This window comes from Mobula hypostoma, unplaced genomic scaffold (assembly GCF_963921235.1).
Source record: "Mobula hypostoma unplaced genomic scaffold, sMobHyp1.1 scaffold_36, whole genome shotgun sequence".
Classification (NCBI taxonomy): domain Eukaryota; kingdom Metazoa; phylum Chordata; class Chondrichthyes; order Myliobatiformes; family Myliobatidae; genus Mobula; species Mobula hypostoma.
This window is the reverse complement of record NW_026948187.1, coordinates 1,001,398-1,013,550: the sequence shown is the minus strand read 5'-3', so window position 1 is coordinate 1,013,550 and position 12,153 is coordinate 1,001,398. Positions and strand designations below refer to the sequence as shown.

At 54.1% G+C, this 12,153-nt stretch overlaps 1 pseudogene; it reads right to left on the bottom strand.

Annotated features, from left to right (window-relative positions):
- Positions 1-12,153, bottom strand: part of LOC134341626 (zinc finger protein 585B-like) — a 196,923-nt pseudogene that overhangs the window by 139,991 nt on the left and 44,779 nt on the right.

Sequence of the window (12,153 nt, the reverse complement as noted above, 5' to 3'; positions counted from 1 at the left end):
ATCATGAGAAACATCCTCTCTGCATCCACTCTATCCCAGCCCCCTCTATTAGGAGACTGTGTTTTCTGGTCTCAGACCTCTTCCATCCACCTCCATATCATGAGAAACATCCTGTCTGCATCCACTCTATCAAAGCAGTTCAACATTCGATAGGTTTCAATGAGGATCCCAATCATTCTTTTAAATTCCAGTGATTAGCTTCCCAAAGCACCAAAACCTCCTCCTATGACAAGCCTTTCCATTCCGAAATCATTTTCGTGAATCGGTAAATGAAACAGTGTAACTTGGCAAACACCATGCCTGTTCCCTCAAACTCTCACGGACGCTCTCAATGTCTGGTTAGAATCACTGAGCACAGCAGTAAGAGTGTAAATAACTGGAGAGGGCTTTGGAGGTCATTCACGAGTGGGAGATATTAGTGGCCAGTGTTGGAGTATTTAAGTTAAGGATAACAGAATGACATGGTGGAATAGTGGTTAGGATAAGCTTTAAGATTGTGTTTCAATTTCGGACACTGTCTGAAAGGAGCCTGCACACTTTCCCTGTGGAAGCTTCCTCTGGCTGCCCCGGTTTCCTCCCACATTCGAAAGACACACAGGTAGGGTTACTGAGTTGTGGATATGCTGTGTTGGCGCCGAACGCATGGCAACACTTGCGAACTGTCACGGCACCTCTCCAACGCAAACAACGTATTTCTCTATATGTGTCAATGCACATGTGACAAATACGGCTGCTATAGTCATTGTTATCTCTGTGGGGGCTAAGGGCACAGGAAATACATACACTCGCCCGAGTCCCAACTCCCTCTGTCACCTCAGTCTTGTTTGTCACTATTACTCAAAGCTCTCACGTGGCTTCTCACCTCATGTTGTCTCTGTCTCTGATACAGGGAGTCGATCAATCACAGTCTATCAGCTGCCTCTAACACACCGGACATTAGTAAGGCTCTGGGCTCTGACAAATTAAACTTTAATGCACAACGAGTGTTGAAGAGCATCCACGTGATCTATCAAAAAGAGATCAAAAATTGATCACTTCTGGAAGTAAACTTCTTTATATTGAGCCTCAGCAGATGGGAAAGATTGTAAATCAATATTTATCCTGCTTTTTTTTTCATTGTAGAGAATAATGCAAAACTTAAAATAGTCAATGCAAATGGTTTTGTGATAGTCTACATTATAGCAGAGGAGGTGCTAAATATCTCAAAATGTATTGAGAAATCTCCAGGCCAAAAGCACTGTTGGAATGGAGTGAAATGGGAAAGAACTGGCTGAGATCTACGCATCACTAAAATAGGTGATGTGGAAAACACTGAACGTGGTATCGGGATTTGCAGAGAGATCTTGATCATCTCTTGATGTGATCAAACGAATGGCAGATGGAGTATAATTCAGATTAGTACATGTTATTTCATTTTGTCAATAATTGAGAATAGGACTTCCAGGAGGCTGAGGAGGTGATAGACAGGACATAGAGTCACAGGAAAGTATAGCACAGAAACAGGCTGTTCGCCCCATTGAGTCCATGCTGAACCACTTAAAGTGCCCACTGCCATCAACCTGTACTGGGACCATAGCCCTCCATACACATACCATCCGTGTATTGATTCGAACTTCTCTTAAACGTTGAATCGGGTTCATATGCACCACTTGTGCTGGCAGCTCATTCCACACGCACGCAACCCTCTGAGTGAAGAAGGTTTCCCTCATGTTCCCCTGAACATTTTCACCACTCACCATTAACCTAAGACCTCAGTTGTAATCTCACCGAGCCTCAGTAAATAAAGCCTGCCAGTATTTATGCTATCTATACTTCTCATAATGTTGTATACCTGTATCAGATCTCCTCTCAATCTTCTACGTTCCAAGGAATAAAGTCCTAACCTCGTCAATCTTTCTTTCTAATTTAGATCCCCCAGATCCAGCAACAGCCCTGTAGATTGTCTCTGTACTCTTTCAACTTGCTTACATCTCTCCTACAGTTCAGGTGATCAAAGTTACACAGAATACTGTAGAGCCAGGCTTACACAATTTCAACATAACAATACTTTGAATTATGAAGGCCCATCTGCCGTTGTATTCCCAGATTATTTTGCTCTATCACCATCACCAGTGCCCTATTGTTCACTGTGTGAAACCTACCCTTGTGAGGACTTCAGGGTTACATACCTTCTGCCTGATAGTATCTGTGAGAAGATGGCATGGTCTTGATGTTTGATGATAGACGTTGCCTTCTTGAGTAGCACCTCATGTAGAAACTAGTGACAGTGGGGAGGGGTGTGTCTGTAATGTATTGGTCTGAGTCTTCCACTCTCCACAGCTCCTTACATTCCTGAACATTCATAACTGCCTTGTACAACTTTATTTTTGGACCATTCTCTCTCAACTCAAGCGATTGTCGTGCATGAAAATCCCGGCACATCAGCAGTTTCGGAGATGCTCAGACTGCCCCATGTGGCACCAACAATTATTTCACCGTCATACTCTTTGATCACTTTCTTCCCCATTCTGATGTTTGGTCTGAACCTTTTGACCATGTTTGCAGGCACTTTTGCATTGAGTTGCTGACACAAAATTTGATGTTTAAATATTTGCATTAACAAGCAGAAGTACAGGTCTACCTAATAAAGTGGCAAATGAATATGTGAAAAAACAGGACACTACGAGCATATTGTTTGAACAACATTACAAATGTGAGGAATACAATGTACTGTATATTTTTGTGAATAAATTTTGCAAGTCAAATTTTAGAAAAAAATCTAAACGGAGAAAATTCGAGATGAACATATTACAGAGAGATTGAACTGTTATTGCGAATAAAATAATATCAAGTGAACATGAAGCTGCAGCAAACAATCAGGAAGGTAAAGGACATTTTGTCATCATTGTGAGGGGAGGGGTTAGAGGTTAGAGGACTGATGTTACACATAGGAGGGCGTGTGATGTCAACTGGAATATCATATCCTGCTTTGGTACCCTTATTTACACAAAAGTAGAGACCAGCATTGAAGGTAGGTGAGAAGAGATTCACTCAGCTGATTCCTGGGATGAGAAGGTTGTCCTTCCCTGAGGAGCTAAAAGCTTTAGACCTGTACAGTTTGAAATTTAGAGTAATGAGGGGTGATCTTACTGAAATTTGGAAGGTCCAGAGGGGGATAATAGTGTAGATGCTGAGAAGTTTCCAGGAGTGGGTATGACTCAAATAAGGGGGTTGTGGTAACAAGTTGTGTGGTCATTTAAAAGTGATGTGCATTGGTATTTCTTCTCACGGTGTTAAAGCCAGAATCTTAAACACTGGGGTCATTGAATGAAATTGATCAATCTGTGAAGGAATGGAGAATTGAGAGCTTTGTGGATCTGGTTCAGGAGAGGAGTTGAGTCGAAGGGCAAATCACCCAGATCAATTTGAGAAGTGAGTCAGGGTTGAGGACCCCAGTGACCAGGTCAAGCTGCTGATCTGTTGTGTGTTCCCGAGTGGAGGTGCTGGTGTCTCATGATGTACTTTTAGAGCAGAGGGACACGATGGACAGTATTGTAGAATTTAAATCACGATAACAGTGACAGGGATGGGACAGCAGTGATAACTCAGTGGAGAGTAAGACCAGATGAAACATTCAGCCTCCCAGTCTCAGCTCCATCTCTCACCTCAGCCTGGTTTCCATCTGTTGTTCTGTGTTCCCCTGTGGCTCCTCACCAGACGTTGCCTCTGCGTCTGACAAGAGTCCATCACTCTCGGTCTGATACCTTCCTGTAACAGGCACGTCATCGGTGGACTCTGACCATTGGAACTCTGCCTACCTCAGAACCTCAAGGCGATCCCTCACCCTGTGAGACCTCACTCAGTCTGTCCCTCAGCATAAAAAGATCCCTCAAAAACCTTCCCTCTACCTCAGAACCTCCCTCATTATCAGACCACCCCTCTACCTGAGGACCTCCTTCAATTACCATGAGAATAGACCCTCACCCTCAAACCACAAAATCTCACACTCCCAGCATATCTCCCCAGGCAATCCCTCCAGCTTTCTCTCCTACCTTGGGCCCTGCCTTTTTCTTTCTCTCCCCCTTTCCTATGCTCTCTCCTTATTCCTCCCCTCCTCTCTTCCCTCCATCCCTAGCTACCACACTCCCTCCCCCTTCATGTCCTCCTTCTTCACTGTCCCGCACTCTATCTCCCTCCATTTCTCTCTCCTTTGTCCCTCTGTTCCTCCACTTGATTTCTCCCAGCTCTTTGGTCCCTCACTCCTTCCTCAATTTGCCTTTCTCCCGCCCTCTCCCCGAGTTCCGCTCACTCTCTCCCCTTAGCCCGCATTTCAGACTCTCCCTCGCCCTCAGGAATGACCCTCAGTCGGTGCCCACCCTAAGGAGCTGCCTGACCTTGGTACCCCCTCATCTCAGACATTCTTCCTCCCCCGAGACGCTCACTAAACACCGGACACTCCCTCACCTCAGACTCTCTCACTCCTCCCCTCGAGACCCTCACTTAACACCGGACTATCCCTCACCTCAGACTCTCTCATTCCTCCCCTCGAGACCCTCACTAAACACCGGACACTCCCTCACCTCAGACTCTCTCACTCCTCCTCTCCAGACCCTCATTAAAAACCAGATGCTCCCTCACCTCAGACTCTCTCCCACGCCGACCCTCAGTAAACACCATACTCTCCCTCACCTCAGACTCTCTCCCTCCCCCGAGACCCTCACTAAACACCGGACACTCCCTCACCTCAGACTCTCTCCTTCCTCCCCCGAGACGATCATTAAACTCCGGACACTCCCTCACCTCAGACTCTCTCCATGCCCCCGAGACCCTCACTAAACACCGGACACTCCCTCACCTCAGACTCTCTTCGTCCCCCCGAGACCCTCACTAAACTCCGGACACTCCCTCACCTCAGACTCTCTCCATGCCCCCGAGACCCTCACTAAACACCGGACACTCCCTCACCTCAGACTCTCTCCCGTCCCCCGAGACCATCACTAAACACCGAACACTCACTCCCTCACCTCAGAATCTCTCCCTCCCCCGAGACCCTCACTAAACACCGGACACTCCCTCACCTCAGACTCTCTCCCTCCCCCGACACCCTCACTGAACACCGGACACTCCCTCACCTCAGACTCTCTCACTCTCCCGAGACCCTCACTAAACACCGGACACTCCGTCACCTCAAAATCTCTCCCTCCCCCGAGACCCTCACTAAACACCGGACACTCCCTCATCTCAGACTCTCTCCCTCCCCCGAGAACCTCACTAAGCACCGGTCACTCCCTCACCTCAGACTCGCTCCCTCTCCCGAGACCCTCATTAAACACGGGACACTCCCTCACCTCAGACTCTCTCCATCCCCACTCCAAAGCCCTCATGATACACCGCACACGCCCTCACCTCAGAATCTCTCCCCCCACCCCCGAGACCATCACTAAACAAGCAACACTCTCTCATCGCAGACTCTCTCCCTCCCCCAGAGACCCTCACTAAACACCGGACACTCCCTCACCTCAGACTCTCTCCCTCCACCGAGACCCTCACTAAACACCGGACACTCCCTCACCTCAGACTCTCTTCCTCACCAGAGACGCTCATTAAACACCAGACGCTCCCTCACGTCAGACTCTCTCCCTCCCCCGGAGACCCTCACTAAACACCGGACACTCACTCACCTCAGACTCTCTCCCTCCCCCGAGACCCTCAATAAACACCGGACACTCCCTCAGCTCTGACTCTCTCCCTCCCCCGAGACCATCACTAAACACCGAACACTCACTCCCTCACCTCAGAATCTCTCCCTCCCCCGAGACCCTCACTAAACACCGGACACTCCCTCACCTCAGACTCTCTCCCTCCCCCCGACACCCTCACTGAACACCGGACACTCCCTCACCTCAGACTCTCTCACTCTCCCGAGACCCTCACTAAACACCGGACACTCCGTCACCTCAAAATCTCTCCCTCCCCCGAGACCCTCACTAAACACCGGACACTCCCTCAGCTCTGACTCTCTCCCTCCCCCGAGACCATCACTAAACACCGAACACTCACTCCCTCACCTCAGAATCTCTCCCTCCCCCGAGACCCTCACTAAACACCGGACACTCCCTCACCTCAGACTCTCTCCCTCCCCCGACACCCTCACTGAACACCGGACACTCCCTCACCTCAGACTCTCTCACTCTCCCGAGACCCTCACTAAGCACCGGTCACTCCCTCACCTCAGACTCGCTCCCTCCCCCGAGACCCTCACTAAACACCGGACACTCCCTCACCTCAGACTCTCTCACTCCCCCCCGATACCCTCACTAAACACCGGACACTCCCTCACCTCAGACTCTCTCCCTCCCCCGAGACCCTCACTAAACACCGGACACTCCCTCACCTCAGACTCTCTCCCTCACCCGAGACCCTCACTAAACACCGGACACTCCCTCACCTCAGACTCTCTTTCCCTCCCCCCGAGACCCTCACTGAACACCGGACACTCCCTGACCTCAGACTCTCTCCCTCCCCCGAGACTCTCACGAAACACCGGACACTCCCTTACCTCAGACTCTCTCCCTCCCCCAGAGACCCTCACTAAACACCGGACACTCCCTCACCTCAGACTCTCCCCTCCCCCGAGACCCTCACTAAACACCGGACACTCCCTCACCTCAGACTCTCTCCCTCCCCCCAGACCCTCACTAAACACCGCACACTCCCTCACCTCAGACTCTCTCCTTCCCCCGAGACCCTCACTAAACACCAGACACTCCCTCACCTCAGACTCTCTCCCTCCCCCCGAGACCCTCACTAAACACCGGACACTCCCTCACCTCAGACTCTCTTTCATTCCCCCGAGACTCTCACTGAACACCGGACTCTACCTCACCTCAGACTCTCTCCCTCCCCCGAGACCCTCACTAAACACCGGACACTCCCTCACCTCAGACTCTCTCCCTCCCCCGAGACCATCACTGAACACCGGACACCCCCTCACCTCAGACTCTCTACCTCCCCCGAGACCCTCACTAAACACCGGACACTCCCTCACCTCAGACTCTCTCCCTCCCCCAAGACCCTCACTAAACACGGGACACTCCCTCACCTCAGACTCTCTCCCTCCCCCCGAGACCCTCACTAAACACCGGACACTCCCTCACCTCAGACACTCTCCCTCCCCCGAGACCCTCACTAAACACCAGACAATCCCTCACCTAAGACTCTCTCCCTCCCCCGAGACCCTCACTAAACACCGGACACTCCCTCACCTCAGACTCTCTCCCTCCCCCGAGACCCTCACTACACACCGGACACTCCCTCACCTCAGACACTCTCCCTCCCCCGAGACCCTCACTAAACACCGGACACTCCCTCACCTCAGACTCTCTCCCTCCCCCGAGACCCTCACTGAACACCGGACACTCCCTCACCTCAGACTCTCTCCCTCCCCCGAGACCCTCACTAAACACCGGACACCCCCTCCCCTCAGACTCTCTCCCTCCCCCGAGACCCTCACTGAACACCGGACACTCCCTCACCTCAGACTCTCTCCCTCCCCCGAGACCCTCACTAAACACCGGACACTCCCTCACCTCAAACTCTCTCCCTCCCCCGAGACCCTCACTAAACACCGGACTCTCCCTCACCTCAGACTCTCTCCCTCCACCGAGACCATCACTAAACACCGGACACTCCCTCACCTCAGACTCTCTCCCTCCCCCGAGACCCTCACTAAACACCGGACACTCGCTCACCTCACACTCTCTCCATCCCCCGAGACCCTCACTAAACACCGGACACTCCCTCACCTCAGACTCTCTCCCTCCCCCGAGACCCTACACTAAACACCAGACACTCCCTCACCTCAGACTCTCTCCCTCTCCCCGAGACCCTCACTGAACGCCGAACACTCCCTCACCTCAGACTCTCTCCCTCCCCCGAGACCCTCACTAAACACCGGACACTCTCTCAGCTCAGACTCTCTCCCTCCCCCGAGACCCTCACTAAACACCGGACACTCCCTCACCTCAGACTCTCTCCTTCCCCCAGACCCTCACTAAACACCGGACACACCCTCACCTCAGACTCTCTTCTCCCTCCCCCGAGACCCTCACTGAACACCGGACACTCCGTCACCTCAGACTCTCTCCATCCCCTGAGACCCTCACTAAACACGGGACTCTCCCTCACCTCAGACTCATCCCTTCCCCCGAGACCCTCACTAAACACCGGACACTCCCTCACCTCAGACTCTCTCCTTCCCCCAGACCCTCACTAAACACCGGACACTCCCTCACTTCAGACTCTCGGCTTCCCCCAGACCCTCACTAAACACCGGACACTCCCTCACCTCAGACTCTCTCCCTCCGCCAAGACGGTCACTAGACACCGGACACTCCCTCACCTCAGACTCTCTCACTCCCCCGAGACCCTCACTAAACACCGGACACTCCCTCACCTCAGACTCTCTCCATCCCCCCGAGACCCTCACTAAACACCGGACACTCCCTCACCTCAGACTCTCTCCCTCCGCCGAGACGCTCACTAAACACCGGACACTCCCTCACCTCAGACTCTCTCACTCCCCCGAGACCCTCACTAAACACCGGACACTCCCTCACCTCAGTCTCTCTCCATCACCCGAGACCCTCACTAAACACCGGACACTCCCTCAACTCAGACTCTCTCCCTCCGCCGAGACGCTCACTAAACACCGGACACTCCCTCACCTGAGACTCTCTCCCTCCCCGAGACCCTCACTAAACACCGGATACTCCATCACCTCAGACTCTCTCCCTCCCCCGAGACCCTCACTAAACACCGGACACTCCCTCACCTCAAACTCTTCTCCCTCCCCCGAGACCCTCACTAAACACCGGACACTCCCTCGCCTCAGACTCTCTCCCTCCCCCGAGACCCTCACTAAACACCGGACACTCCCTCACCTCAGACTCTCTCCCTTCCCCGAGACCCTCACTAAACACCGGACACTCCCTCACCTCAGACTCTTTCCCTCACCCGAGACCCTCACTAAACACCGGACACTCCCTCACCTCAGACTCTCTCCCTCCCCACGAGACCCTCACTAAACACCGGACACTCCCTCACCTCAGAAACTCTCCCTCCCCCGAGACTCTCACTAAACACCGTACACTCCCTCACCTCAGACTCTCTCCCCTTCCCCCGAGACCCTCACTAAACACCGGACACTCCCTCACCTCAGACTCTCTCACTCCCCCGAGTTCCCTCACTTAAACACCGGACACTCCCTCACCTCAAACTCTCTCCCTCCCCCGAGACCCTCACTAAACACCGGACACTCCCTCACCTCAGACTCTATCTCTTCCCCCGAGACCCTCACTAAACACCGGACACTCCCTCACCTCAGACTCTCTCCTCCCCCCCGAGACCCTCACTAAACACCGGACACTCCCTCACCTCAGACTCTCTCCCCTCCCCCGAGACCCTCACTAAACACCGGACACTCCCTCACCTCAGACTCTCTCCGTCCCCCGAGACCCTCACTAAACACCGGACACTCCCTCACCTCAAACTCTCTCCCTCCCCCGAGACCCTCACTAAACACCGGACACTCCCTCACCTCAGACTCTCTCCCTCCCCCGAGACCCTCACTAAACACCGGACACTCCCTCACCTCAGACTCTCTCCCTCACCCGAGACCCTCACTAAACACCGGACACTCCCTCACCTCAGACTCTCTAACCCCCGAGACCCTCACTAAACACCGGACACTCCCTCACCTCAGACTGTCTCCCTCCCCCGAGACCCTCACTAAAGACCTGACACTCCCTCACCTCAGACTCTCTCCCTCCCCCGAGACCATCACTGAACACCGGACACCCCCTCACCTCAGACTCTCTACCTCCCCCGAGACCGTCACTAAACACCGGACACTCCCTCACCTCAGACTTCTCTCCCTCCCCCAAGACCCTCACTAAACACGGGACACTCCCTCACCTCAGACTCTCTCCCTCCCCCCGAGACCCTCACTAAACACCGGACACTCCCTCACCTCAGACACTCTCCCTCCCCCGAGACCCTCACTAAACACCAGACAATCCCTCACCTGAGACTCTCTCCCTCCCCCGAGACCCTCACTAAACACCGGACACTCCCTCACCTCAGAATCTCTCCCTCCCCCGAGACCCTCACTACACACCGGACACTCCCTCACCTCAGACACTCTCACTCCCCCGAGACCCTCACTAAACACCGGACACTCCCTCACCTCAGATTCTCTCCCTCCCCCGAGACCCTCACTGAACACCGGACACTCCCTCACCTCAGACTCTCTCCCCTCCCCGAGACCCTCACTAAACACCGGACACCCCTTCCCCTCAGACTCTCTCCCTCCCCCGAGACCCTCACTGAACACCGGACACTCCCTCACCTCAGACTCTCTCCCTCCCCCCGAGACACTCACTAAACACCGGACACTCCCTCACCTCAAACTCTTCTTCCCTCCCCCGAGACGCTCACTAAACACCGGACACTCCCTCACCTCAGACTCATCCCTTCCCCCGAGACCCTCACTAAACACCGGACACTCCCTCACCTCAGACTCTCTCCTTCCCCCAGACCCTCACTAAACACCGGACACTCCCTCACTTCAGACTCTCGGCTTCCCCCAGACCCTCACTAAACACCGGACACTCCCTCACCTCAGACTCTCTCCCTCCGCCAAGACGCTCACTAAACACCGGACACTCCCTCACCTCAGACTCTCTAACTCCCCCGAGACCCTCACTAAACACCGGACACTCCCTCACCTCAGACTCTCTCCATCCCCCGAGACCCTCACTAAACACCGGACACTCCCTCACCTCAGACTCTCTCCCTCCGCCGAGACGCTCACTAAACACCGGACACTCCCTCACCTCAGACTCTCTCACTCCCCCGAGACCCTCACTAAACACCGGACACTCCCTCACCTCAGTCTCTCTCCATCCCCCGAGACCCTCACTAAACACCGGACACTCCCTCAACTCAGACTCTCTCCCTCCGCCGAGACGCTCACTAAACACCGGACACTCCCTCACCTGAGACTCTCTCCCTCCCCGAGACCCTCACTAAACACCGGATACTCCATCACCTCAGACTCTCTCCCTCCCACCGAGACCCTCACTAAACACCGGACACTCCCTCACCTCAAACTCTCTCCCTCACTCGAGACCCTCACTAAACACCGGACACTCCCTCGCCTCAGACTCTCTCCCTCCCCCGAGACCCTCACTAAACACCGGACACTCCCTCACCTCAGACTCTCTCCCTCCCCCGAGACCCTCACTAAACACCGGACACTCCCTCACCTCAGACTCTCTCCCTCACCCGAGACCCTCACTAAACACCGGATACTCCCTCACCTCAGACTCTCTCCCTCCCCCACGAGACCCTCACTAAACACCGGACACTCCCTCACCTCAGACACTCTCCCTCCCCCGAGACCCTCACTAAACACCGTACACTCCCTCACCTCAGACTCTCTCCCTTCCCCCGAGACCCTCACTAAACACCGGACACTCCCTCAGCTCAAGCTTCTCTCCCTCCCCCGAGACCCTCACTAAACACCGGACACTCCCTCACCTCAGACTCTCTCCCTCCCCCCGAGACCCTCACTAAACACCGGACACTCCCTCACCTCAGACTCTCTCCGTCCCCCGAGACCCTCACTAAACACCGGACACTCCCTCACCTCAAACTCTCTCCCTCCCCCGAGACCCTCACTAAACACCGGACACTCCCTCACCTCAGACTCTCTCCCTCCCCCGAGACCCTCACTAAACACCGGACACTCCTCCACCTCAGACTCTCTCCCTCACCCAGAGACCCTCACTAAACACCGGACACTCCCTCACCTCAGACTGTCTCCCTCCCCCGAGACCCTCACTAAAGACCAGACACTCCCTCACCTCAGACTCTCTCCCTCCCCCGAGACCCTCACTAAACACCGGACACTCCCTCGCCTCAGACTCTCTCCCTCCCCCGAGACCCTCACTAAACACCGGACACTCCCTCACCTCAGACTCTCTCCCTCTCCCGAGACCCTCACTAAACACCGGACACTCCCTCACCTCAGACTCTCTCCCTCACCCGAGACCCTCACTAAACACCGGACACTCCCTCACCTCAGACTCTCTCCCCTCCCCCCGAGACCCT